Here is a 27,133-nt window from a genome sequence, read left to right as displayed (position 1 = left end):
GCTGTTTGCACCTCTCCCAGGGGAGCCAGAGCTGATCCTGGGGCAGCTGGGCCAGAAAATCTCATTTCCAGGAAGGGGCTGCAGACAGAAAAAATCCCCAACCCCCCCTGTACTCTGAAAATGTTCCAGAGGCAACGTCTGCATTTCGTGTTTGACTTGAACCTGAGCCCAGGGCCCACATCTCAGCTGGGAGGCAGCGATCGCTGCCCTGCATCAGAGACCGGTGACTTCTGCCTCTCCGCTAAACTGCTGGTCCTTTTGTGAGGGCCTTTCCAGGGCCAGGGAGTGGCGAAGGTCTGCTGTAAAGTCAAAAATACACGTACAAACCTTCCCCATGGAGCAGACTGGAGGAGAAGCTTTCACACAGCCAGTTTCTGGGCAGCTACCAGAACCTCTGAGCATCTTATTGCGTGCCTGAAACAGGCAGGAGTCCAAGCTCGCGTATATGGGCAAGCTTTTCTCAGACCCCACAAACCCCATGGGCTTAGACCACCCGAGATAGGGGGGGTTGCGGGGACCAGGAATTAACCGTGGGGATGGTCATTGGGTTAGAACCAGACACACCAGGCAGACAGCACAAAAGACTGCAGCGTGCTCAAGGCAAAAATAACTCAAAATCCCATGGTTCAACAAGCAACATCTGATACAAATCCAGGAGAGAGAGCATCGCTGTAGCTGTTTACGCTGGTTTTATGCCAACCGTTCCCAAATTACCAGTGCCCTGACTTTCATACTTCTTGGGGCAGTGCCCAGCTGTATGTGCTGGGTGCAGCATGTCACCACAGAAATGCCTTTCTTCAAAATGCTTTAAGAGTTCAGTAAGTCAGAGTTTTGGCCAGCCAAGTTTCCACTGCATCGTGGCAGCGGCAACAGTGCTCACTGGGAGCAACTTTACCTGCTTCATTTCTAGCTTGGGAGGCCATTGATGTGCTGGTGTTCCCTTGTCAAGTGCTTTCTGTAATGCTTTAGATTGCTATTTAGTTTGCTGTTCTGCCTTCATTTTGCTGAGTACTCAGTTAGATCACTTACACAACTGTTACTTTTTCCCAAAGTGCACAGAGGACGGGAGCTGATGTCTGTCTTTGCCCAGCAAGTGGTTCTGAGGAGGCAGCTGAGGTACCATGGGCTTCCCCGCTTGGGCACCAAGAGCCTGGAGAGCCACCACGAGCAGTTTCAGTGCTCCCAATGGTGCACTGGCAATTCTTGATACTCCTTGTACATCCTAGGTGACCTGACCTCGCTGCCACCCTGCTCCCTTCAGGTCTTTTTCTGTTCTTTACAATCTTATGGCAGCCACTGTCGCCTGTCTATCCTGGGGCACGGGTGGCTGCAGCAGCATAGCATGGACGTTTGCCTTCGTTTGGTGCCTTCCTTCTCCAGAGCAATGTCTTCTCAGTGGCAATTCACACCATGATAGGAATGGCCAAGTAGGTAAGCGGAGGGTGCTCTTGTAGTAGGACCCAGAGGCGGTCAATAGAGGATCCGTTCTTCCACCCAGGAATGCAGTGACAAACACACTTGCAAGGGTAGGTACTGACCAGGCAAGTGAAGAGAAGATCAAGCCCTGACCAAAGTGTTTACTGCAGTGCAGGATAGAGATACTTAAGCTAGTTTGGGTAATAAAAACAATTGAAAAAAGCGTGCTTCTCTGCCAACAAATGTACTCTGATGTCTGAGCCGGCTCGCTTGGATGAGCACGTGCAACTACGATAATTTGGAGGATTAGGGTATGTTCAAGGGTTAGACTGTATCCACATTTCAGCAGATTTTCACAAGCACAGCAAAAGGTGTACCCTTTACAAAGACCATTTATTTCAACACTCAACTCTTTGCTCCAAACCTCATTACTTTTCCAGAAGAAACATGTTACTTTTTTTTTTTTTTTTTTTAAATACGGGGAAAGGAACCTATTTTTTTTCCCAAACAACATTCTTGGAAATGACCTTCTTGGCTGAAATTTTCTTGAAAAATATCAGCTTGGTGCAGATATTTCCTGCTTCCAGGAAAGCTTTTCTAGAGATCTGCCTCCTGTAAATGTTTATACAAACAGTTAAAGGCTGCCAAAGTTATAAGCCACTAAGAAAGAGGAGCTTAAACAGAAAACAGTGAAACCTTAATAATAGCATTGCCAACTTCACTTAATAAGCAGACGCATTCAATATGGATTTGATATAATAAACGCTAGCTTAGATATGAAACTATTGTACCATTTTTTTTGCTACACAATATACAAAGATTTAGCATGTCCATGCACACTGTTGAGTATTTTCTGGCAAATGTTGTATTTCTAAAATCATCCTTATGGTTGGTCAATCAGGTGTAGGTTGATCAGACTGATATTGATGTTCCATTCATATGATGCTTCACATAAGGTGACTACTTGTTTTGGCAGATTGTAAAAGATACGTAATCAGAAGGGGAAAAGGGCTAGTTCATACCTGTGACACTTTATGGATTTGTAAATTTTTATGACTCTGTGAATTGGATATAAAACACTTCAGCTCATCTGTGGTTTTGTGGGTTCTTGCTTTAAATGTTCAAGACAAAGCTCTTATCATTTTTTATCTCTGGGAAAGGAGATCTCCAGGATCAAATGATACAATTAAAGATTTTTTTAACAACAGATATCAAATCCACAGCTAAACTGTCTTGTTTAAGTTTGATGTGCAGTACTATCACGTTGAAACCCCAAGAATTTTAATGGAGGTATGACTTTACATTAACTAGTTGATAAGATGATTCACAATAGAGTCAAGTGGATGGCAATTCCTCTGCCCCTCTGAACTGGGCCGTCCGAGGAGAAGCACGGTCATGGTGGTGGTGGGTGACACTGCTTCTGTCCCAGCATTGGGACACCAGCTCCCACTGGAAGACCCCAGCAGACGCTTTACCCATCCAGAAGATAAGAATGACTGGAAACCTGACTGGCGTGATACTTGTTCACCATTTAATAATTAACTGAATTTAGGTCTCTGCAGGACCTTTCCTGTAGGCCGTGTTGACAATGACCTTTATAATTCGGCTCTACTTTTTGTGGTGTTTGGGGAGCAACACTTACCTGACTTAAGAACCTGTATTTTGTGAGGTATCTTTGAGGTTATATATAACTGATCTCCATTCCTCTAATACACTATTCATCCAATAGATTTTCTTTATGGGTCTATTAGTTGCAGTGCTAAGCTTGACAGGATTTCAGGGAGTTTATTCGGAAAATAAAAAGTTCATCTGCATGAAACTGATTTTTTCCCCCCCTGAATAGTCAACGCGAGTAAATTAAGTATAGATGGAAAATACTGCAGACTAGTGTTTCTGATGCTGAGTGAATATATGAGTGTATAATAGCTTATACAAATGAAAAATACAACCTTTTTGATGTTGCCAAGTTGACTCCAGCCTCAGATAATGGGCTAAAAGGTGCAAGCTAAGCACATTGATCGGAGCTGTAATGTCTTTAGCAAATGAGGGAAATTGAATACCCTTTGCCTACATAACCTTTGCCTTCATTGGTTTTGCTTTATTCACATTTGGGAGTACACGTCGTCTCCAAGTGTGTTTAAATAGCAGCAGGATGGAAGTAACGACTGCGCTTTCAAGGGCAGAATGCCCCTGAGTTCCATGGGAACTGGATGCTAAATTATACTAAAAATTCATAAATCACACATGACTCAGACTTGCGTTGTACATCCGAAATGTTGTTGTAATGAAAAGCATCACTTAATTGTATTTTTTTATTTATTTATAGAAAAGGAAAATCCATTTTATATCATTTTAACATATGTTTTACTTTCCATATATTCTATGATTTCATATTCATATGTGTATTTTATATATATGTGATACCACAAAAGAGTGCAGACAATACCATGCATATTAAGCTATATTTCTGTGCTACGTATATGGATATACTCTATATTATTTACTAACAAGCATTTTATTCCAGACCTCAGAAAAATGTGGGATTCCGCTGTGTCTGAGAGCACTGATTACATTCACAATGGCGAACAGATTAACCATTTAGTTGCAGGTATCAAGGTTGTCACTCAAACTGGCAGCACCTCAGAATAGCTAAAGCTTATCAAAAATTGTCTGGATTGGAAATGACAGCCATACATGCATGAATGCGTCTGTATGGCTGGATGATTGTTGAAGTGTGAAGCGAAGAAGTTCACTTCAGTTTATTTTTTATCATAATTACTGTATTTCATGAGGGAACATTGACTTGCCACATGATAAATACAAGGGGAAACAGAAAGAAACTTCATTCTCTTATCATCTTTGTCTCCCAAAGGTCACCACATTTGAACAAAGCATATTTATTTCATTCCTTATGCATTTATGTAGCCATTTACTGTACTCTGTATAAGTGAAGCAGAATAATTTTTTGCGAGACTAATTAAAAGTTGCATGGTAGAAAATGTTTTTGTGATCACACCACCGTAACGAAATTGAGCTGTCTTTAGTGACGTGTGCTCCATTTACTGTGTTTTTAAAAACATATTTCCCACACTTTCAGCAGGTCATTGTTTTTTAAGAGCAAAAACATAGTCAAGTTTTTCATCCTAAGCAAAGCAATATCCTTAATGAACATATTTAGAAAAAAAAATCATGGCAATTTATCTCATCTTTATTCTATTTGGTGTGCAGGTTTATACTGCTTCCTCACTCTAGAGCATCTTAGAAAGCTTCCATGTCAAACCAAGAACAACCAAATTGCCCCCGAGTCGATAGGATCGATGCATAAACTTTATTTATCTCCATCCAAGTGGCATTAAAGTCTCCTTCAGTCCCAGCATAAAGTACCAACCAGGCAATTTTACCACGTGCTACATTTTGGATCCCACGTGTAATAAACATTTAGTGAATGGAAGAAGCCATTAATTTTGTTACATGATTTCATCATAGAGCATTAATGGAGTTGAGGGTTGCACTGAGAAAGCCTGGAGGTTTTAGCATGACAGGTGGACAAACCCAAGCTTTTATTAAAAAAAAAATTAAATTAAATTCCCCCAAGTTAGCGCAAACCACAGTTAATTCTTCCCAAAGACTGCCATAGGTGGGGACAGGACTTAGCTCTGTGGCTGACATTTTTGAGGGCAAAATGGTCTACCAAAGAAAAGAGAAGGTCCAGTTTTAACTGGCACAGCACTCCAAAGTACCCGTTTGGCTTCCACAAAGAATTTGGGAAGCTTTCTTTTTCAGGTGTTATGAGCCTAATTAAAATGGAAGAATTAATGCCGGCTGGGTATATACTTAAAGGCAACTGCTGTATCTGAACTGGCCAGTGGATAAAGTGTTGATAAGACCAGAAGTTCATACTGTGTCCCAAAAGACTAAAACATGTGGCAGCTTTGGTGCACTCTGTCATCATAGGCGTGGGGTCGGGGACTGGTCTTACCTCTACCACTGGTCCAGCAAGTGGCCTTCAGCAAGTTGTGAAACTCCCATTTGCGAAGCAGGGACATTTTTTATTATTCTGACTATGATCACATTATTTTGTGGATGCTACGATAGCACCTAGAAGACTTATGCAAGATTGAGGCTCTGCTGTGTGGGGCACCCGACAGAAAAGAAGAGGATGCCCTGCAGAGGTATCAAACCATGGGTTGGGGAAAAGGAAGCATCACTGAAAAGGTGGAGAATGCAGGCAAGAAAGATAACCTTAACGCTCTACCTGCCATTCCAGAAGTGAAAAGGACATTGCCAGGATATATTAGTTTTTGTGGCAAAGCTGCGACTGTCTAAAGTGCAAACCCATACGTATCTTTTTCCCTTCTCAGTGGCTGACCTCAAGAGGGAAGGCAAAATGCCTCCCTTTCCAAATGCGTGGAAATGGCTCTGAGATATGGATAGATATGGGATTGTCAACTCTAATTAGTTGGTGAAATGACCTACTGTACTTCTCTTCTATAGGTATTACAAAAGCCGTTCCGCCCATGAATTAGGCATCGGTGAGAAGCTGAATTTAAGCCCACTATTGTATGGGAATGTCCACTCCGCTTTGCCACACTAAAGATATTCAGGCAGGCAGAACACCCTCCGCCGACTCATTAGGGCATACATTAGAGGCAAACTCGCTGCGCTCGCCATGAACCCACAGTGCTCTCTTGAATGGTAGCCCTTGGTGGACGCTTGCAGGGCAGGCCGGTTCCCACAGCACCCCGCTGATCCCCTGTGAACAGATTCGCAGCTCCCCGCTGGCTGCAGAAATGGATTGCTTGCCCCATCCTCACCCGCCACTGACAGCCCTCATAATAATAACCTGCCCGGGAGGCGAGGGATGGGGACGGGTTTCTGACAACTCATTAGCCTGAGATACGGTCGGTTCCTGCCAGGGATCGCCACCACCACCACAGAGGCAGTGGGACGATGCGGGGCAACACCGGTCGGAGCCTTTTGGGGCCATCCTTTCCCGAAAGAGTGACTTTTGTCCTCAGAAAGGAGCACCTGCAAAGGGTGGCTCCGTGAAGAATCCTGAGGGGGGAAAAAAAACCCGAAAAATTGGCAGTGCAAGAAGCGCTGAGGAGAAAAATGAGGCCAGCAGGGGGTCGTATGATACTACAATGAAACCGCAGCTGCTCAGAGGGATGGGAGGCTGCCCTCCTCTGAGGCATGCTCGCACACCATCCGCCCTTGAGGCCGCAGTTCAGTTCTGAGGTCCTGGGTCTGACTTCTGTGGCGCTGTCTCTCCTCTTCCTTTGGCTTCAACAGGACATCACGATCAAGGTATCAGCCTGAGAAAAGAAATCAAGAAAAGAACCGGGAAGACTCTATTAAATATTGCATTTTGCTGTTCTCTGCAGTTTATCTTTTAAAATCCAGGTGCACTGAACTACCTGAAAACAGTGATTTTTTTGGCCCAGTCAAGAACTACACAGGAGATCCTGCCCACTCCCCGCTGCCACTGGTGTGGTAGACAGGTCACTTCTGAGTCTGGCAGAAATGCTCTTGGGGTGTAACTGGTCTATGAAAACCACCAACTAGAAGTTCCTGAGGCTGGTTCAGCAGGAGTGGTTGTGGAAGGCTGTCCACAAAGAGCCATTTTTTTCTGGCTGTCATGGAATGTTGTTACCTCCAGCTTGGAGGACGATGCTTGCAAAGGAGACATCTTCACTTGGAGCACCCAGCAAGAGCAATGTGGAGTAGATTGGTCACTACAAGCGAGAGATGCCCTTGCTTCTAATGGGATGGGTGCAAGACACGGGAGGTCACATATTTCACCTTTTGCTTTCTTTACTTTGATATCTTGTGTGACATCAGAGGCAAGTTTCTATGCAAACTGAAACCCTGGACTGCATGTTCTCTACCTGATGTTTTCTGGTTTAATCATTAGACTCAGAAAGAGCAAACCAGTTGATTTATAAGGTCTTTGTCTGGCTGCATACTGGTAGACAATGAAAATTTAATGAGTTTTCTACAAATTTTAGTGCAGAAACAAGAAACGGCTTCACTAAGGGAAGTAATTTTCAGCACTACTGCAGACAAATGCCATGTAGCAGAAATGGAGACAGTCACTCTAAAACAAATGCCAGCAAGACCAAATTTGTCAGCAAAGAAAGTAAAAACCAATTCAGGCCATAAATAAGTAAATAAATAAAAAGAATCATCACAGTGTGCTGTTCCCATAGCTCAACTACTTTGGAAATAAGAATGAAGACTCTGAGCCACAGCTCTGAAAGTATTCGAGTGTTGTGGTCAGGGAAGGCTCATGGCTATTGCTAAAGTTTTGGGAGAATGTAAAATCACAAGGAAACAACTTCTGTTTCAGAAGGGAGGGAAACAGGGAGGGGTGAATCCACACGTAGCGGTCTATAATTGTGTTATTTTGTTGCTTCTGTCTTCTAAACAGCCTGTCTTGTAGGCAGGACTTAAACTATGGAGATGCAGAGATATCCCAGGCACACTGGAGACATTCCAGACCCGCTAATAGTCCCCCTTAGTCATGGAAGCAACAACACATACTAAATCATATTGAAAGCCAATGAAAGGTTTTTAACAACTTTATTAATGAACTCAAAAAGGAGGAACATTACAATGACATTAGTAGAAAATGTGAAATTTGGATGTGCTGCAGGCAGAAAAATTGCTCAAAGGCAAATGTGGAGATTAAAATTATCAGGCAGAATTGATACGAAGTCAGTCAGTTTTCAGAACTATAGCTGTTGAAAAGGAAGACAGATATATAGATCTAAGTTTTACATTGCTCCTCACAACTTATGCAGTCTGTCCAGAGAGCCAGAGGAACCGACCTCTTGTAAAAGTAGAGGCCCAGCAGATGTACACCAAGGTGACATCACCTGATGGCAAGTGACAGCTGGTACTGTCCTGTTGTCCTAAAACTCAGCTATTGATGGAAAAAGGTGAAAAGAGAGAAAAAGAAACTACATCCAAATGAAATGGCTGGCTGACATGGTCTAAGGCTGTGGTGAGATACAGCTAAACCAGGCATGTGTTGTTCCCAGACTGTCTTGAGAAAGACGTGAAAAAACCTGTAGATGCCGTCCTTTGTGTGAGACTCAAACAGGAGAGCAAAGAAATGGCTGTGGATGCGTGCTTTGTCAAAGGCAGGGGAAGTCGGAGTTTGCTGTTGGGGTAAACCACAGAAGCATCTTGTCCTTCCCACCAGGAAGGCTCAGTTGCTAGAGGGAGAAACTCTAACTTTGTGAAGAAGGAATTATGATCAGTGGTGTAGGCAGGAGTGCAGCTGGGGTTTTGTACACAGTAAAACGGTCTTGGGAGGGAGGCAGCCGCATACAGCTGAGAGGCTTTCCTCTGGAAACCTTCCTCCGGGGGATTCACCAATGACACCAGTGTCCAGTTTTCTGGAGCAGATTCATATTCCTGAATTGCCTTTAAGCCCACAGTACAAAACACAAAAAAAGCTTTATTATCTGTTTCCGAGGAACTCTGGCTTACCAAACTGATATCAAAGAAATTTCTTCAAGTACTAAAAGCTTGCTCGTGCAGAAAAAAAAATTGCATGACTGTGAAAATGCACATTTTGTTGGATTTATTTGTCTTTAAGTGTTTTGTAAATAATGATCTTCTTGTATGTGGAAATTTCTTCTAGGATGGAAAATGCTGATCTTCCTGGAGATGATTATGTGTTTTTGAATTACCTTCAAATTTTGAAAGTGATTGCACTTTTGCTAAAGGCTGTTGTTTGAAGTGGTTGCTGCACTTGCCCATGGATGGACTCCAGCTGATGGTGCTACACCTTCCAGGAGTGCAGCCATAACTAGAAAAAAGGTGCTTTGTTTCCAAGTTCATTTTCTGCACTGAATTTGAAATGACTTTGAAAGACCAAGGAAAAAGGAAAAACAAAACTTGACTGAACCAAAAGAGAGAGAGTCCAAAGAGGCAAATATTTCAGCGTTGCATCTCAGAGACACTAAGAGTTGTGTTCGTTGCAGCCCTCCAGTGACACATGCATCCTAAAAACTCAAATAAAATACCTGCTCTGATGATCTCTCTATGATCCAGACCACGGATTTGCAAGTGAGGTGGAATCCAATGTTTGAAGCCAAATGTACCTGGAGAAATGCAGGAGTCTGGAGGGAAGCGAGTCAGCAGGAATCCACAGAGGAAGAGGATCCTTTAGAGGAGACTGATGCCAAGGGCCACCACCTCTGTGGATGCAACAAACAGCCGCTCACCCGATATTCCTCGGCGCAAAGGAAGGAGCTGATGTTACTTTTCCTAGCGCATGAACAGCTTCCCTTTCTGGGTCTGCGTTCGTATGGAAGTATATAAGACAAGGAAAAAAATGGTTTCAGGAGATGAGTCTTCCCGCTTTATGATATGGAGGATATATACAAAAGGTATTTTAATAATGTTTGGAAAGGCTTCACAGCAAGTCATTTTGATATGTTCCACTGAAACTACTGTTCAATGGAAAAAAAAAACAAAACACATGTAAAGAAAAAAAGAGGATGTTTTTCAAGCTCTCCAGGAGATGTTTTTGGCTTTTGTACACTTCCTTCCAAGCCCATTAAACGCTCTTTCCCAAAGTCAAAGCACTTCTTTCACTGCAACAAGCAGAATGAGTTCAGAAAAGCTGGCAGCCCTAAGTTCTCGGTGCCATTTCTGACCTTTCTTATAATATTTTAGATACCTCAGATATTTCTCCATCAAGCTCTCTGAAGGCAAGAACTATTAAGTCACATCTGTAAACCGAAGCATGGAGAATTCTTTACACGTGTAAAATTCCCTCTCATTATCTAGAGAGAAATAGTTTACAGACTGCTCTAAGTACAAGGAAATAACTCACCAGAACAATAGGAATAATATATACAAGCCTGTTAGCCTTGATGGTCTTGTTTGGCAACACATGTCTGAATGGCTTGACTGGATTACTTGAAAGTAACTAAATTAAATACTGTCTTTTGTTCATCAGCTGGGAGATTTCTTCTAAGCACTCTACTCCAGTCCTGAAACGCGTGTTTCAGCGTGTCCAGAGAAGGGCTACAAAGCTGGTGAGGGGCCTGGAGGACAAACCTTATGAGGAACGACTGAGGGAGCTGGGGTTGTTTAGCCTGGACAAGAGGAGGCTGAGGGGAGACCTTATCACCCTCTACAACTACCTGAAAGGAGGTTGTAAAGAGATGGGGGCTGACCTCTTCTCCCTGGTGACAAGTGATAGGACGAGGGGAAACGGGTTCAAGTTACGTCAGGGGAGGTTTAGATTAGATATTAGGAGACATTTTTTCACTGAAAGGGTTATTAAACATTGGAATAGGTTGCCCAGGGAGGTGGTGGATTCACCATCTCTGGAGGTGTTTAAAAAAAGGGTAGATGGGGCACTGAGGGACATGGTTTAGAAGTGGCTCTTGTCAGGGTAGGCTAAAGGTTGGACTCGATGATCTTAAAGGTCCCTTCCAACCTCAACAATTCTATGATTCTATGATTCTATGAAACATCTGCAGATAAATGAGAGAAAGAAAAGAAGGCAAAATAGTACATAAAGGGGATTTAACTCTCTCTTAAACAGAAATGCAAATGAAAGGATGCTGGCTAGCTTGAGAGATCCCTGCTCAGGGAGATCGATGCTGGAAACTGGGCAAGAATGGTATGAACATACATTTCTAAGAGCATCCATGTCACCCAGAGCTGCAAAACCGGGGGGCATCCATGGTCATATTCAGAAGACACGATAAATTATCATTTAGTAGTTATATAGGAAAATGTCAAAAGATCAGATCAGAAGCTGGACTCTCATGTGCTAGACTGAATTTAGACATATGAAGACACTCTCTTGGAGAGCTACTCCCCTCCTGAATACTTGAGATGTATGGAATGTACTAAGCTGTGTACATCTGTTGGTGCATAGGTTTGAGTGCTGTCTGACATATTTTCAAACATATCAAGCTCCGTGTATTCTTTGTGCACTCCTGCTGAGACAGCAAATCCCTGGATAAATGCCTGCACTGCGTCACTGAGTGGAAGACTCCCATATTTTATTTCCTCCAGTGCTCCCTGCATCACGTCTGTGCCCTGGTCAGAGGTGCTGCTCCGAGCCCTGTGGTTGCCCAGTCCATGATCTCTGAGGTCACAGAATCACAGAATGGTAGGGGTTGGAAGGGACCTCTGAAGATCATCTAGTCCAACCCCCCTGCCAGAGCAGGGTCACCTAGAGCAGGGTGGACAGGAATGCGTCCAGGCGGGTTTTGAATGTCTCCAGAGTTGGAGACTCCACCACCTCCCTGGGCAGCCTGTTCCAGTGCTCTGCCACCCTCAAAGTAAAGAAGTTCCTCCTCATCTTTAGATGGAACTTCCTATGTTCAAGTTTGTGCCCGTTACCTCTTGTCCTGTCCCTGGGCACCACTGAAAAGAGCCTGGCCCCATCCTCCTGACACCCACCCTTTAAGTATTTATAAGCGTTGATGAGATCTCCCCTCAGTCGTCGTTTTTCCAGACTGAAGAGACCCAAATCCCTCAGCCTTTCTTCATAAGAGAGATGTTCCAGTCCCCTCATCATCTTGGTAGCCCTTTGCTGCACCCTCTCCAGCAGTTCCCTGTCCTTCTTGAACCGGGGAGCCCAGAACTGGACACAGTACTCCAGGTGCGGCCTCACCAGGGCAGAGTAGAGGGGGAGATGACCTCCCTTGACCTGCTGGCCACACTCTTCTTGATGCACCCCAGGATGCCATGGGCCTTCTTGGCCACAAGGGCACAATGCTGGCTCATGGTCATCGTGTTGTCCACCAGGACTCCCAGGTCTTTTTCCACAGAGCTGCTCTCTCTATGGTCCAGCAATAGAAGATCTGTATCCAGGGAACAGCCAGAGCGCTGTGTCACAGCCATGGGGTAAACCTTCACAAGGTTTTTTTCCTGGACAATTCCTTTGTTTTCCACCTGGAAGCTTTGCTTGGGTGGCTTTTGCCAGCTTCCCTGTATGGGCCATAGATTTCCTGACCTCCCTCTCAAGCAGGGAGGCTGGACCATGCTGCACCTTCCCAGGCTGCTCCATAGCACTGGCTGCTCCGGTCACCGCAAACATGCCACGCCATCCCACGGGCAGGTATTTCTGAAGGGGAGGGCCAGGCCTGTGCTTGGCAGGGGCCATGGGCAGGCTCCCTCCTGCTGCAGCTGAGTGCCACTGCCCTCCCAGGCACCTCATCCCACCTGCGAGGGCTGACGCCCATCGTGGGACCCCAGGCATGCCATGTTCTTACATGCTCAGAGGTGGATGTTGAAAGGTGTGTTTTTAGAGTTACTAGCCATTTTTTTCTGAAGCATCTGCTCTGCTGCGTGCTTTCTTGCCGTCTCTTATTCCCTCAAACAAGGAAGAAGCCAAGGTTTTGCGAGCCAAGTCTAGTCCTGTTTACATGATGCTTTTAACTCCTGTATTACTAGTTCAAAGCATGTGTCCAAATTTAGAAGCAAGACTTACACAACCTCGGGCTTTGCACTCATCAGATCTCACTAATTAAGCATGTTCAGGCCTGGTCAGTGCTGGATGGAAAGTTGTCAAAAAATTATCTGCCTTAGCGAGGAGTGGTCTCAGAGGCTGCAGATGATGCACTTCTCTCAGTAATCAACTGCTCTCACAGCCACCCTCAGCTTGGCAGTTTTGAGCATCTGGAGCAGAGTTCGATTTAATTACATGCATAGAGCACTTCACACTCATTTTTTCCATGTGGAGAGGGAAAACCAGCCTGACTTTGAAGACCAGCACAGGGCTACTTGGCATTTAAATCCCCAAATTCCTGTCTGTAGGACAGAGGACTTTGATGCTGCAGGACATGCGTGCCGGCCATCTGCACAGCACCATCTCCTACAGCCATCCCTTGAATACATGATGAAAATGCTGACGGTTCAGGCTGGGCTGGTGCAGATGCTCATTTATCATCAGTAAAATACCAAAATATTTTTTTGCTAGAGGAAGGATGTTGATTGAGGTATTAAGCTCCAAAGAGAACGATTCTCTTCTTTTCTGTATTCTTTGTCCTACTTATCCATCTGATCCCTAAACTCATTTCCTCACGTTTGAGTGAAACTCAGCCTCTGTTAAAATGGCTAATGTGAGACACACGAACGGCCTGTATAAGACTTCAGTATGAACCAGATTTATCACTTCATAGCTGACAGCTGAGTTTAGCCCTAAAGAAGGTTTTGCAAATGGATTAGGGAGGATTGCAACACAAATGGTTGCAATAAACCGCTTTACGTAGGAGACACTATTTTGCCAATGACAAATGCTCTACAATTGCAGAAAGGTTAGTACATACGCATACAAAACTTTGCAGCAGAGTTTCTGCTACAAAGTTTTAACAACTCCGTAACTCCCTAGCTGTGTTGCAAACACAAAGCTCAGCCCATCAGGTGACAGAAATGCCCACAAGGCTCATCATCTTTGCCACAGAACTGATGTCTGGTCCAAAGCACAGGCAGGATCAACGTCTTGAAGTCATGACGTGCTTCTGAGTTCACCTGAATTGTACCAAAATCAAAAAGAGATAGAAGGTAAAGGGGCAATTTAGAGATCTAAACCAAAGGCAGATTCGTACCTACAATATGGTACTATCTTTAAACTCTTTGTTAAGAAACATTGTCACATTCATCACAGCTTTTGAGAGTGTCAACTGGCTTTTCTGTAGCCAGTAAAGGGCAAAAGTAATTATTTTTTTTTAAATACAAAGGTTTTTTGCAAACAGTGTCTAATTCTTTTTATATAATGCGGTCAAATTTAGAAATACCATAGCACCATAGAATGGTTCAGGTTGGAAGGGACCTTAAAGATCATCTAGTTCCAGCCCCCCATCGGTGTTCCTCTTGCAGCTAATTGCTAATTCTAGGTAGGCAGAAACTATCAATATGTTTCAATTTGAACATAAAAAGCTCGCTCTTCTTTGTTAGCTACATGCATAATCAGCGCAGCTTTGCTCATGTTTTCCATCATTTACTGTGACTTCTAGCACATCTGATTGAACAAGACGGTGTGTTAGCGGTGGATGTAATGACAGATCCACCTGTTATACGGTAGTCTAGTATTAATCAATTTTTTCCATTTCTACTTCTCCCAAGTAAGAAAGTACTCATCCAAAACCTGAGTGCCTTTGTAATTGTCATTGACCAGTTAACACTTTAAATGCCCGACCTTTCTCAGGGATCGCAGCTCTGAGAGCAAATCCATTTCAGTGACTAAGGTGAGTGCTTCTATAGCCCCGGTGAGAAAGCAAGAAAAGGAAAAAGAAGGTCTTGGTGTTGTTGGGAGTTTGCCACTGCAGTTGTAAACTAGCTTTGCTATTTCTCTGGCATACCAGGATTTCAGCAATAACCCGATACAAAGCAGGTATGGAAACATCTTGACTGCTGCAGGGGAAGAAAATCTTGGCTGGGGCACCATCCACCTTCAGTGTTTCCAAACAGAGATGTCATCATGTTTCTGGTAACATATCAAAACTTAAAGAGGGTTGGGCTTGAGGGTAACTTTTCTGGTTGGATTCCTCCTTCTCTGCTCTGGCCGTGCGCCCTTCGGTGGAAAGTGCTTAATCTGACGAGCCTTGCTGTGAATCCTTGCTGCGCTGGGGAAGTGGGAGCCCATCACCATGGGATGCCCCCAGCACCATGGGATGCCCCAGCACCTTTTCAACCCACAGGAGGGAGGTGTGTGTGCGAGTGGGCTCCCGTACCCTGGTCCCTGCTCCGTCCCCTCACTCCTCAGGTGGACTCCCCCTGCCTCTCAGCCCGCCACACATGCCGTCTCCTTTTGTAGACGCGTCAGTCAGGATAACGACCTTGACCAGGCAAATCACAGCCACTTTTCAGCTGGAAACAATGCTCGAGCCACAACGCGGCATTGTGCTCAAAGCGGATTACACAAGCAGGGCTGTCTGCCTGGCATGATATTATTATATCAATAAGACTTTTCTTTCTCCCAGAAGACGTAAGCTCTGTCATCTTTTAACAAAGAAACCCAATGCCAACCTGCTGCCAGCCGGCACTTTTAGCAAAACGCTGCTGTTTTTCTTGGAAAGCGCTAACAACTATGGCTTGTTCATGACAAAAGCATCGGGGGCTCTGGCAGGGAGAGAGGGGAGAACTTCATCAGTGGTCCAGATTCCTCTTTACAAATCCAGCGGTGAGCAAACAAAAAAAAAAAGGGTTCATGTGAGCAAAACCCTGCCCTGATGCAAAACCCTGCCCTGATCCGAAGCCCCTGCATGTTGGTGGAAAGCCCCCAGCCAGCAGGTGAGTGCAGTGGAGATGGACTGTGGATGGTGGGGTTTGTGTCCCTGCGGCATCCACGGGGTCCGTGTCTGGCGCTGATGGTGAGGCAGGAGGAGGAGGAGGCCAGCAGTTGTAGCAGCAGAAAAATAGCCCTTGCCAAGAAATACTTGCTAGTTCAGGGCTGTGTTTCTTGCCGCTCCCAAACGCTGTGGAGAGCTTCGCTGCTGGCTGACAGAGGGTCAGCAACAGCCAAAACATCCCCCCAGCTCAGCTTATTCCTCTCAGTCCTTGGGTTTATTACATTCAACAACTTCTAGACGCATTTTTCTCCCTGAAGAAATGTAGTACCACCATTGCCTTGCACCCTCTGTTTATCTCTGGCTCCATCTGGGCTATTTATTTCTCATTACATAATTCCAATCAAGTTTCAGAGTGCTTGATTCCTGTAAAGCGACATGAAAAGGCTGTAGCTGCTGTCTGTGCCTACTGATTTTGGATTGAAACAAACATGGTTCCATCTGGTTACATCAATCTGTCGTGTTCGCCCATCTGTGGTTTTGCCTGACAGTTAAATTCATTTATCGTTAGAATAAATTCCTTTCAAAAAAAGGGAAAGGAAAAGGGAGGCCATTTGTTGGGTTGAGTTTTGTTTAATTTGAAATGCCTGCCTGAATCTACCCAAGGAAATTTGTGAGCAGCATTCCCAGCCCATGCTGGGAAATGTGCCTGTCTTCACAGGTATTGGGTGTATCTGCTTGCCTGGGAGGGGTGGAAGACAAGCCAGATACATGCCCAGGTATTGCAGGAAGATTGTCCGAGGGACAGTCTGGTCATATTTGTGCACGTCAAAAGAAACCCTACTGAAATCGGTGCAGGGCATTGATATAAATCTAGCATATGCCTCATCAGAAGGCAGTGTGTTCAAAAATGCTAAGTTACCCCAGGTCCCATTTTCAAAGGTGACCCAGTAGAAGAGGCCAAGATTTGCCGGTGCCTATCAGCATCTGTAAATGCATATGTTCACAGTATAGAATCTATGCTCTTTAGCATAGATTTTTCCTGTCCTTCTCTATTGTTCATCTATGAGTTGTGTTTCCAGAGAATAATCCTTTTCCCATTTGAAATGACCTAATCCTAAATCTTGCAGTCCCTGCTGGCCTGGCAGTCTCTCCATGTCCTTCATCAACTTCTCTGCACTGCTCCTTGTTCAAGGTGAGGCCACTGACATTTCCTAATTCGATGTTTAGTTGCCATCTTCTGTGTGGTACCTACTCTCCCTGGGTCAGTGTTTGTAAAGCTGCTTGCACACCTTCTCTTGAAGATAGGAAGGGGCTTGGAGCCTTCACACAAGTCCTGGTTGCCCTGAGATGGAGCATGTGTGTGATGCAGCCAAGCACCAGTACTCCTGTGGGTCCTTGTCCTACAGCGGTTCTTGTAGCATCCTCAGGCACCCACCACCTTCCAGATGTGAAGCAATGACCCAGAACTGGGCCAGAGATGCTGGATGTAATGCTGGAATAAACTGCAGAGCCTCTAAACATGAATAAGCCAGTCAGCTGTAGTTCATTACCACCTTAGTCATTACTTTGCAAATATTTGGACTTCTGCCAGAATTCATCAACATATTTCTGGATTCCAGGAGTGTCAAGAATTCATACCAGCTGTTCATTAGTCACTGCTCACCACTCAACTTGCTCATGCTAGGAAACATCAGTGTTTGCTTAGGGAGCCAGAAACCACACTGGCTCACTCACCAGGCACCCCGGTAACAAAGGTTCATTAGAGGAACATGGTAGCCAACATTTTGCAGGACACTCATAGCTGGAAAATTATTTGCCCGTATAGCCAGCTAATGTTTAAAAAAAAAAAAATCAACCACAAATGCTTGAGACTAATTTCTCAAAACAACACAGTCTCTGCTGCGTGACTGCCCTGAGCGGCTCTGACCAGGGGATCTGCAGAGGGCTGGTACTAGGCTCCTGCCTGTCACTTAGTTGCTGCTCAAAGCCTTTTTGAGTGGCTACGTGGAATTTCAGGGATACTTCAGGGTCTAAAGTTCACATTGAACAAATCTCTGGAGCAGATCCCCAGAATCAGCTCCTGCTTCATTGCATTGCTGCATCTGAGTCTGTCTCATGAGATGACCTGACAGCCTCACCCAAGTCCACTTGTCCCTCCTTGAAGGTGAGGCTCGTACGCTGAGATGGCTCCAAGCAGGAGTCAGCTACTTCTCAGCGAGGACTCCCGTTTGATCAGACCAGCCTCAAAGCTTACCATTACCCAGTGACGGGGCCAGCACTCTTTGAGAGAAGGGAGAAGAGGTGAAGCAATGTGATCAAAACAGGGTTCTTGGCCTACTGCAGAGGTACATCAAAGTCCCCAGTATGCGACTCGACGTGCAAGCCTTGCTCAGACATATTCCCTAAACACTTGTACACTCCTGCGAAGCTTTTCTTGAAACTGAAGAGGCTGCAGCAGCTGCTCCTTTCATGTTTTGATACAAAACAAGTAAATGGCCACCTCCCAGTGACTCTGCTGGGTTCAGATTAGCCAAAGCTGCCGCCCACCTTGAGTCACCACAGAGTGGTAACGTCAGCTGGGACACAGCCTCTCCCATCAGCTGGTCCTGGATAGATTCCCTCCTCAAAGACAGCCCTTCGCTGTCTTTGTTTAGTGCCAGCATTTCCTTTCTCCTGTTTCACATACTCCTTCAGCATTACCGACCAAAGTGCATGGCCCTGGCTTACCGCTCAGCACTGCCCGGGGAAATAAACCTTTGCAAAGGGGCACGTGGTCCAGCTCAGCTTCCCTACTTTTGCTCTGGGCGTCCTTGTGCCAGCAGGATGCCACCTTCTGCCCTGGGCCTCCGGAGGGTATACAAGAGGAAGGGTGACTTCCAGGAGATCTCTTTATGTTAGGAGAATCTGCTCCAACAGGCAGCATCACCTGGTTCTGGTATTTTGGGTTGGATGTTTGTAAATGTTGGTCGCTGACAAGAGATGGGTTTGGGATGAATGTCGCCAGCATCCAGAAGTCTTTTCCATAAGCTCGCTCATGCCCATCTTTGCTAAAAGATCTCAATTGGGAAATTACTGAGGAGAAACTAAATGGTAAATGTGGAGTCCAGTGTACTACATATTTGTGCAGATGAAAGGAAATTGCCTCTATTACAGGGAGATAAAGAAGATACAAACATAGAATTTAACTAAATGGTTGATTTCCTTCAGTCAGTCAAAAGGAAAGCTTTAATTTCCATAGAAAGGACAAAAGAAAGAAAAAAAAGCACAGCCCAAGGGAAGGGAGGAAAGAAAGACATTAAAAAACATAAGACAGTACTTCCCATTATGAAAGGGGCTTTTTTGGAGACATAATACTCAGAAATACATTATTACAAGATTTCTTGTGATTTATGACAAATCTTATAGCTGACAGAAAATACTTGACATAATTCAGTTAATATTACAAAAGGTCTTTGGAACAAGCTAGCACAAGCTTTAAACTTTTAACTTAAAGTAAATTAAAATTCTTACTCCAAGAGCCCATAGAGACAGCGCATGTCCCAGCAACATCATGAATGTTACGGTTGTCATGTGGACATACGCAAACTGGTTGCTGGGTTTCAGGGGTTGTGCTTTAGTCTTCTTTTTTTCAAAATAATCTTGAAAATTAACTAGGGAAAAGAAACCCAGCCTGTGTTTCATATCCATTTTTGCTTTCAAAAACACAAGCCCTCATTGCTGCTCGCTGAACACTAAAATCGGCTGTCAGACAGTTCAGTGTCAATCCCACTGGACACTGCTTTCCACAAAATACAGAGCTTCTGTGCGTAGGAAGCCACAGATAAACCCACATGATTACTCACTGAAAAAAAAAATACATTGTCCCACACCAGAAAATCTAAGTCACTGCACTGAAGATCAAGACAGGGGACTAACCCTTCACAACTGCAATCTAATGAGTCACTGTTGACGTTTCTCCTGGCTCTGTTTTGAACCTGTGCTCTTGATTCTGCCTCTGCCTTCCTTTGCAGGCGGGGATAATTAGATTACTTTCATTGTGTCTTCATTCCTCTTCATAAAATGTATAAAAAACAATGCGTCCGACATCTCCTTGCCTTTCAAAGTTTGCTCAGATTTAGTGATGTATTGCTGCAGCAACGGGGAACGTGCTGTGTGTTCAATAAAGCAGCAGATCAAAATTAGTATTACTTCCTGTTGGAACACTTGAGAACAGAATTTTTAGTGAAATGGCTTAAAAAATATAGTTTCAGACAAGTATAATTTTTTTTTATTTAAGCCCTTGTAGAAAAAAATAAGTGACTTTCATTTTTGCTTCTTCCTTTTCTCTGGCCTTTCTATGCTAGAAAAGAGAAATAAAGACTACAGGGTAAGATGAGCAAACATGAAGGCAATATTGCTTTATACACTGGAGGATGGGAGGAGAAAGAAAAATGACCCCTTTAATACCTTTTAAACCATGTCAAACCCCCAAACTTGTTCTGCTTCCATGCAATATGGAAAGGAAATTCATGGCTTGACGTGTGTTTAGAAACTAGAAATTATTTTATTATTAAAATCAGAGACATTTCCAACACATCAACATGTTTTTATGGAACGAAAGATCCTTTTTCACCTGACCTCATTAGACACCAGTGCTGACATGGCAGTCCTCTGCTCAATACACATTTTGAGCTGGTGGTTTCATGCTTTTTTCCATTCTCCCCTTCAGCTCCTTCTTCTCCCCTTTGTTCTTCTCTGGGTTTCTGAACGGCAGCTTCTTTTTCTTGGCTGCCTCTCAGGAACGTCAGTTGACATCGGATCACTGGATCTCATCTTCTTTGATCTCAAACCTATTTTAAAGCCCATTAAAAATCTGAGCCATTTGTCCTGTGGTGTTCCCACTCCTGCCTGGTTTCCAGGAGCTCAGACCTATTTAGGCAAGGGCAGTAAGGTGCCAAAATACCTCCCAGCTCTTGGTCTGAGGTTCGTCCTGGCTGTCCCTCCCTTGCGAGTGCTGCGGTTACACACGGCTGCTGGAGCCCATGGCCAGGCCCCGGCCCGAAAAAGGGACCTGGGAGCACCCTGTGTCCCTGCCAGAGTTGTTAGAAATTCCCTCCCTGAAGCAGCAGGTTTCTGGGAGGCATCAGGCACGGGTAAGCTTCAAAGCTGTTATTTCAGTCTACCGACTCCCGTAGACATTTCTGTCCAAGTACCTATAGCAGGGTTAGGATATCACTGGCCTACAGGAGCTACAGGAATTCGTTCCCACCACGGGGATCTGCAGTGGTCCATGCGGGACATGGGGAGAATTTGTTACCCCCTTGCGCTTGGGAAACCCTCCCCTTGACGATGGTGAGGTAAAGCCCTGGCTTTTTCCCTGCTGAATTTCTGACAGCTTGCGTCCACGGCTCTGTCCAAGTCTCACAGGCACTCCAGCTGTTAGAAATGTCTAAATTTATCCTTTATGAAATGTGAATAAGTGGCTTCTTATCGGCTCGTATCTTTCCAGATGTTTGGGGATCTCATCTGTCAGGAATGTATTTAGAATTTTGTCCGATGCCAGAATCGCAAAGCTGTAAAAAATATTCCCAGCCTTACTAACTCCTGGATCATTCTGAATTTTCCTCTTAAGCATTGCTTATCTCTCTTCATGCTTTTCCGGTGCTTTCTGTTTTTAAACCAAGGAAGAGCATTATCTCAGTCATAATTCAGTCATTCAGAGTCCCATCTCTGAGAATGGCCGAGACCTGGTGAAGAGCCAAGTAAGCCCAGAATGGAAAACTGTGAAATGATTTGACCATAGTTAGAGACATTCCCCAGCGTTTAGTGTCTGTTCTGTGTCTTAAAAAAGTTTTTGATCCTGGCTATTGCTACAGACTGTTCATTCATATGCAACTATGTATGTGTTTATTTGCTTCCCTTAAAAATCTTAGCTTTGCAGGTCAGCGCATTCTGTTTTATGGTCTGTAAAGATACAGAAACCGGAGATGGAAATAAGAGTCTCTCATCTGTCTCGCCCTCTGAGTGCTGTGATATTCCTATATTGTGTTTTTTAATGGAGCTGGAAAACCCCTACAATTCTTTCACTTCTTCTTTCATTTCATTTTTCCTGGAATTCAGTTATGATTTTCTTTTGCTCAGCTGTGCTGCGCACTGTACTGCCTCGAACAGCCATGCCACGACTCGTATACCGTCAGTGTACCGTCAGTATTTCTCTCCAGTTGATGGTCAGCCAGATCAGACTTAGTTCTCTGTCTGTCTGGCAGAGGTCTGTCCTCCCCCTTTCATTCCTCCTGCTCTCATACGGATTCCATTCAGCGTGTCAGCATCTTTCTAACAGTGGGGTTCCCAAGGTGGTGATCAGCCCTCTAGGTCCCGTCTAAGGAGTTTTTCTGTTACAGAAAAGGTCTTAGGGCATAAAGAACATGAATCCATTGCCTGGGTTGTCGGTGGGCAGTGAGCCCAATCCCCACGTCATCATAAAACTCAAGCTAAAGGACTAGGATTGAAAGGCTTAGTGGTCCTTCAGTGAGTAGGAATGCATATTCCACTGGGACCAGGGCCACAAATAGATAGGAGTGTTGCAAATCTGAGCATCCTGTCATCTGCTTTTTAGGCATCTTGCCAACTTCTTGTCCCTGAGTGAGCTGTCTGTGCTCCCTGTAAGGGGACGGAAAGCGCTGGGTGCCTGGGAATGGGACTACAGGGGTCAGGGCATTAGAGATCCAAGATATGAGCAGGTCATGCTAGATGGATCAGTAGATCAAAGCAGCATCTACCCTACGCACATCCAAGGGTTGTTCTTTGGACTGTAATGTTCCTATCACACATGTGGCTTATAGCTGCCCAAATGACCGGTCATTCATGTGCCCCTGGGTGCTGGAGGGCTGCTGATGCTCACCTGGAGCAGAGCCTCCGGTTTAGTAGCCTCCGAAGGAAATCTCGTTCTACGTGCCAGAACTGCTCTGCAAATCCAACCAGTGAGCAGTAAGTGGAAATTATCAGGGAATTTGTTTACAAGCTGCACTACCACTCCTGCAGTGCCAAGACTACTCCCATGTTTGTCTTTCAGAGATTTTATGGGCATAACGTGGGAACATGCCACTGCATAGCTGGACTTCAATGTTTTCAGATGCTAAGCACAACAGTTACTTTGTCACTGCGGTACTGTGCTTGTCCTGTGAAGGAGGGATTTCAAGGCTATCAATGGACGCTTTCCAAGAGGTCTAGACTCATTTTATAACGACAGAAAGCACAAAGAGTGAGTATCTCACGTTTTTTTACTTCTGCAGATCACTTGGATTTTGGACTCATGCTTTGTAGAACAAGGTAAGGAATGTTATAATGACCCAGAAAAGTACAGTCTGCCATGCTTGGACATTTCCTTTATTATTTGACTGTCTGATATTCTTTAGGGGTAATTTCTTACACACAATCTTGTACTAATTTGGTAAAAAAGATACCAGCAGAAGGGAAATGAGGGAAGAAAAAGAGATGGGGATGCAGAAGGCAGGGATGAATGTCAGATCAGGGATGAGAAGACAGATAGCAGGTGTGGGCTACACGGGTAGGATTGGCTTTGTGAACAGGGGGGAATTAAAGACCATGATGGCAGGAAGTAAAGGATGGGTCTAGGCTGCAACATGGAAAAGCAGGGAAAGTTTGAGACTCAAGAAGAACTGATAGTAAAGAAAAAAACAAGAAGAGGAGATCAAGAAAGACACAATAGAAATGAAAGCTCATTTGTTTTTATTTTCCTGCCCAAACAAACCATTTTTTTTTTCTTAAAGTATATGGTATGTGTTTCAGCTGATCAGTTCAGGACAAGGAGAAAAAAAATCCCTGTCAAAGCCTTCATTCACTAAAAGATGCAGTTTGGAGTAGCTGAAAATATTTGTGGATTAAGCACATAGATTTGCCTGTAACAAGAAATAATGATTTGGAAATGCTGGAATACACCTTTTCATAATATCCACAGCAACTTTCATTTGTGATAAAGGCAAAAATTTAAATTCAAGCAGTAATAGTGTCAACACTGACTGCTACAGGTGTCATGCCAGTGGGAATAGCATTGCATCCAGGACGCATCCTTCAGGATGCAGGAGACCTTGGTTCAAGCCCTTTCTCTACCTACAGATGTTCTCACCTGTATCTCCTACCACGCTGCTCTGGGTTTTGGTGCACATTTTAGGATCTGCTGCTTTTGCTTGCTTCTGCTTGCTTCTGCTGACACTGTGCCTCTTTGCACATACATTTACTTTGCACGTCATGTATATTGTTGTAGAGATGGGCCGTTCTTCCTAGTGTGGTCCCCAAAGCACCAGGTGATAAAGCCATCCTCTCACGTACAATCTCTCTGCTGCAGCAGGCTGCGAAATTTGCTAAGGAAATCCAAATGAGCAAGAAAAACCACTGGGAACAATTCAGCCTGCAACAGCTGGTTGGTTAAGATGCTTTCCTGAGAAGGACGTTTAATTCTGCTCAGGGCTCAAACCAATGCTTTACTGTTCATGGGTGAGGGCATCTTTCACTCCTTCAGCTGCTTTGGGAACTTGGCATTTCAGTATGCTCAAAATGGCAAATAGCAAAACCTTCAGGGACCATAGCCAGTAACAACACCTAAGGATATGAAGAAAGGTGCTCCAAAAATCAGTGATGTTCAGATTTTCATTTCAGGTATGATTAGTGTTGTTCAAGATTCAAGAAACTGGTATGATTAGTGTTGTTCCTTTTGTTTAATGTGAGGTTGTCCAAGAAGAAAACCACATTTCTGATCAGATGATGAACAGAAAAAACAGCTACTGACTCAGTCCTAGGTAGCAGTTTTGATTTTCTTGAAAATGATGCTTCCATGGCCTTCAAGTGCTACAGAAACACCCTGACCTGCCGTGATTTCAGGGGCCCGCCAGTGAGACAGCTTGGAAATCCATGAGGATTGACAGTGTAATGTCTGCCAAGGACCTTCAGCAGCCTCAGTAAATGAACGATCTGAATCTCCTTAAGCTAGGCATCAAAAGCAATCACACTTCAAAGGGAAGCTGTGCCAGCTGACCCCAAGGAGAGATCCCACCTAAGGCTTAACAGCAAACCTGGCAGGGAACCAAATCAAGAGCAACAGCAAAAAGAGAGCAAGCCCTCCCATTCTTGGCATGTCCCACTCTAAGCATACATAGCAAAACAAACTCCTTCAAAAATACCGTAAAAATGTCCCAGTTCCCTACTGAATTAACGTATCATTATGAGCAAGAGTGTCAGGGCTGTTTATAGAATGGTCTCATTTGTACAAACTAAGTAGCGTCTGGCTGGTATCTGTCCCTTGTTGTGTGCTTTTTCCTCCCCTTCCAAGCAGTCACAGCATCAATGGTACTTGAAGAAGGTGCCAGTTGCCCAGCAAAAGTGGTCTTCAGCCACCAGCTATCAAAATTACCCTGCAGATTTCAGGCAGCATTTAAAGCAATCACTCAAAGAAGGCTTATTAAAATGTCTTTATATGAGTCCACAGGGCCTGAAAGATGTAGATAAACCTGGCTGCATTCAGATCTGGTGGTCCCTTCTGCCCTTATGTAGGACCAAGGCAAAATGGGTGACGTCTCAATATTGCCCAAAGCCCATTTGCAGAAGTAAATTGGGCATTTAAGGCATCCCAACCCTGTAGCAGCTATACCCTCTCTTCCTTCCGTTGATTTATCAGACCAGCCTCTGTCTATGCTGGATGAGAAGAGGCTGTGCAGAGTGAAGCTGGCTCAACTTCTCTTTCTCCCCTGGGAGCTCCTCCTAAATCTCTTGGGTAAAGGCACGTGGCCAGCGTGTCCTCTGATAACAATCTGTCATTTTGCTGGTATGTACTGCAAAATGTCTCCAGATCCCCATGTTCCTGCTGGATGTTGTGGAATCTGAGGCGCACACACCAGGGCCTGGAAATCTGAGCTGCTTTGAGGAGGATGGAGATTCCCCAGAGGACCCTCTCAGAGGAGATCAGGCTTCTTTCTGGCCATGCTGATATTTCGTGTCTTCACTGCTGCCTCCAGCATGGTTTAGAGGTACCAAAACTAGCTGTAAGCAAGAGCTTTATACAGGCTAATTTAGCTTAATTGCTCAATTTTCAACCAGAGCAAAAGTCATGAGGCCCCTGGCATCTTTAACATATGCCGGAATAAGGCAGCTGGGAATAGTGTTACTTAGGCTGGTTGCTTGGCTGTCTTCGCGCTCTGTACGTGTCCTACATCCACGGACACACTGAACAACCAGGGCTGTCATATTTAAGTACCTATAAACAATGATGTTTAAAAGCTCCCTAGTGATCCAAGCTTGAAAGCAGCCAAAGGGTGACTAGACTAAATGCAGACTCACACGCACGAGGTACGTGAATCCATAGCTCTGCTACATTATGCTGCCCCAAGAGTACAGACACAGCACATTCCACATTTGTGGAGCTCTTTTCGTTTAAAGAGCTAAGTGGTCTTCCATTTCCACTTATTAGAAGGTAATCCATTTCACTACATGATGTACTCCAGATCATTCGCTAGATAAGCGTTAGATGTACAGAAGAAGAAATTCCCTCTCTAAGGTGCATTTTCCACTATAAATTATGCCAGCATTCAGTGATACTCACACCCAGTAACCTGTAGCGTGAAGTACAACTGTAATGAGTGCACCTAGACTAGCAAGAGATCTTTCTGGCACCAAGTCTTTCTACTGCATCCCAACGTGATGAGTCTTACTGTACGCATTTTCCTGCACATCGGTCCCATGCGGGTCAAGGAATTGTAAATATGAAATGGCTTTTTCCTCTGCCTATGAAAAGAGAGGAGATTATTGTCAGAGACCAGAAATAGCCATGATGTCACCCTGCGTGTACATCCAGCAGAAAGCAAAACAATGTCTAGAGTGGGTGGAAGGGCTGCCAAGACCCCATAGCAAAGGCAACATCTGAGCTGAGATTTTAATGCTAAGGAAAGGGGCATGGGGATAGAGAGACTTCTCTAACATGCTGTGGAGCTCCAGATTTTAAAGACAGCCTTGTGGCTTGATCAAGAGAGTAGTTTATTTACCCTGTATATTATTCACACTCTCCTTAGTATATACAAGCCGTCTCAGATGTTTGATTTTCTGGTGGGGATGCTTAAGTCCCCTCAGATGTAAAGACCATAGGAAGCACTGATGATACTGCTGCATCACACGCATTACGTTTTGCAATTTACCTGCACAAATGTTACTAATTTTGCATCGGGAGAAATAGAAGCGTAGCAAAATTCAGTCCCAGTCTGTGCCATGAGAGCTCTAGCTCTCAGATAGATAGCATGACATACCTGACCCCAAAGAGAGGCATGACCAGCACACCAGAATTTGTCTATGCCTATGTGCCTGCATGGGTATCCTCCTCTGTGCCCAAAAGGTTCTAGTACATCTCCAGGCTGCATTTTTCTGGTTCCCAGTATGCCCACTCTGCCTTGCCAATCACAGAA

This window comes from Larus michahellis, chromosome 1 (assembly GCF_964199755.1).
Source record: "Larus michahellis chromosome 1, bLarMic1.1, whole genome shotgun sequence".
Lineage (NCBI taxonomy): Eukaryota > Metazoa > Chordata > Aves > Charadriiformes > Laridae > Larus > Larus michahellis.
This window is presented reverse-complemented; position numbering follows the sequence as displayed.